The sequence below is a fragment of the Aplysia californica genome, unplaced genomic scaffold, assembly GCF_000002075.1.
Source record: "Aplysia californica isolate F4 #8 unplaced genomic scaffold, AplCal3.0 scaffold00003, whole genome shotgun sequence".
NCBI classification, from domain to species: domain Eukaryota; kingdom Metazoa; phylum Mollusca; class Gastropoda; order Aplysiida; family Aplysiidae; genus Aplysia; species Aplysia californica.
The window spans coordinates 3,610,815-3,613,265 of NW_004797273.1; the positions used below are offsets into that span (position 1 = coordinate 3,610,815).

Here is a 2,451-nt window from a genome sequence, read left to right on the forward strand (position 1 = left end):
AGAATGTGGTCATGGACAGTGTAGATTTGAAGAAGCTGATACCGATAGCTCTAGAAAGCTATTGCCATTGTCCATGTCTATAGGATTCAAAAACCTTTCATTATAGCAACCGCGACATGTGGCAGTCGGTATACTTGAAGTCGCTATGGAAGGAAATGGCTATGTTGTGAACGGTACGTTTTGTGTTCGATAACAACGTGCGCCGGTCAAAGTTTTGTAATCTTGTCAAATTCTGTCTTCAATGGACCCAATTCGACCCGATCCGATCCACAATGGGCACCACCCGGTATTACTTATACACTGGCTGATTGAAAAAACGGTGAAATAGTAAAAGTTCAACGCCCCTATCAATACTATTAGGTTATTTAAAAGGCTGGTCCTCCAAGTTTTAACGTCCATCTCCGAAAGGACCGAACCAAATAGAAAATTCGTGTAAAGTGTCTTTCCCAAGGACACAACATCGGACCGGCTGCGGGTCGAACCCCCGAACCCGCAATCTCAGGATTACGGGTCCGGTAGCCTAAGCACTAGGCTACAGACGCCACGGACTGATTAATACACAGGCAGATTTACAAACCCACAAAAACATAAACAGACAAACAGACATGGTTACGAACTGACATAAGTAAATATTTACATAGATAAATACGGAACGTGACAGATGCACAGACTAGCACAAAAAAAGAGACCCGTAGATGCTTGGTTTTGTGTCATAATTTGTACAGGTTATTACTCGCCTGTTGTTAACAACAGCTGAAAGTTACATTATCCCCTCTACCACCAAACTCCAATTTACCTCTTACCTCTTGAAAGTGCTCAAACCCCTATTATTCATTCATTCATTCATTCATTCATTCATTCATTCATTCATTCATTCATTCATGCATTCATTCATTCATTCATTCATTCATTCATTCATTCATTCATGCATTCATTCATTCATTCATGCATTCATTCATTCATTCATGCATTCATTCATTCATTCATTCATGCATTCATTCATTCATTCATTCATTTATTTATTTGTTATATTTTAATTAATTAATTTCTTATTTTATTTCATTTTATTTATTTATTATTGTTTTTTTGTTGTTGTTTTTTTAGGGGGGGGAGGTGGTATATGATGTGCTCTCCATAACTAATAGTCCATCTGGGAAGTGGCCACTGCAAGATTTCCTTCCACTTGGTAAAGCAAATTAGATAACTCGTATTTACAAATTCACCAAACAGTAAAGAATTGGCTTGCCGTCACAATACTTTTAGCTCGACTGCGGAAGAGCAATTGCGTAAAATATACTTGAAAGCAAATTGATAACACTGAAACAGTACCCCTATTCCCAAACGTAATCCTAACCCTATATTCAGCCGCTATTAAGGTGCTGTGTGTGAACTACATGCACGTACCATCTCAATAAAAGAGTTTCTTTCAACCAATATAGGTCGCACGACCTAGACTCCCAATATTCTAGAATAAAAGGAACAACAACAACAACAACAACAACAACCACAACAACAACAACAATAACAGCAGCAGCAGCACCACGACCAACAACAACGGCAACAACAAAAACAACAGCAACAACAACAACAATAACAACAACAACGACAACAACAACAAAGAAATCTACGACATCCACTTATTGCAACCGAAGAACTGTAAGGTTCTGCCTTCGTTGTGAAACTCAAGAAGGTCGACCTCTTCGGTTCTTGGGTCTAGCTCCAACGCAAAAATAGTATAACAAATAAGAGGCCAAATCGTCTCATGGGAAACTAGTGTTAGGACCGGAAAAAATGTTTTAATTACGTTATCTATTTTTTAAAAGAAATCAACAACAACAACAGCAACAACAACAGCAACAACAACAGCAACAACATTTGTAAAGTCACGTTTTAATTAAAATGGGTCGGGTGGAAAAGAAAGGCGGGTTGTGGGAGTGGGGGAAGAGGGGGGAGAGGGTGTTCGGTTGTGTGGTGGTGGTGAGGCTTGTACTGGTGGTGGTCGGTTTAGGTGTGGGGGTGTAAAGGGGTAGGCGGTTGGACCATAAGTGGCACCACGCACCCATAGCATCTTGTCCTGAAGAAGTTCTATGAGGCACTTGACGTCACGATTACCACCTTGGTGTGGGCGACTCGAGGGTCGAGGAACGGTCGCATCACGCTCTTGAGATGTACGACACGGCTATATGGAGAGCTCTGCAGTTGAGGGACTTCTAAGGGACACCTGCGAGAGAACACGATTGGGGGGACATTAAAAAAAAAAAACACCCAAAAAACCGTGAGGTTTATGTCCTGCGTGACTTAGAAATAGTGTGTTGTGTGGTGTGGTCGGTGCTTTCCAAGATGGTTTTAAGAAATAAACAATGATGATGATGATGATGATGATGATGATGATGATGATGATGATGATGATGATGATGATGATGATGATGATGATGATGATGATGATGAAAA

General features: G+C 40.4%; 1 long non-coding RNA gene across 1 annotated transcript in view; it reads right to left on the bottom strand.

Moving 5' to 3' along the window:
* Positions 1–1,873: 1,873 nt before the first annotated feature.
* LOC106011107 overlaps positions 1,874–2,451 on the bottom strand; it is a 4,643-nt gene continuing 4,065 nt past the window's right edge. Inside the window, exon 2 of the long non-coding RNA XR_001184653.2 lies at positions 1,874–2,221. This is a non-coding gene — a long non-coding RNA (uncharacterized LOC106011107). The remainder of the gene's footprint in view (positions 2,222–2,451) is intronic.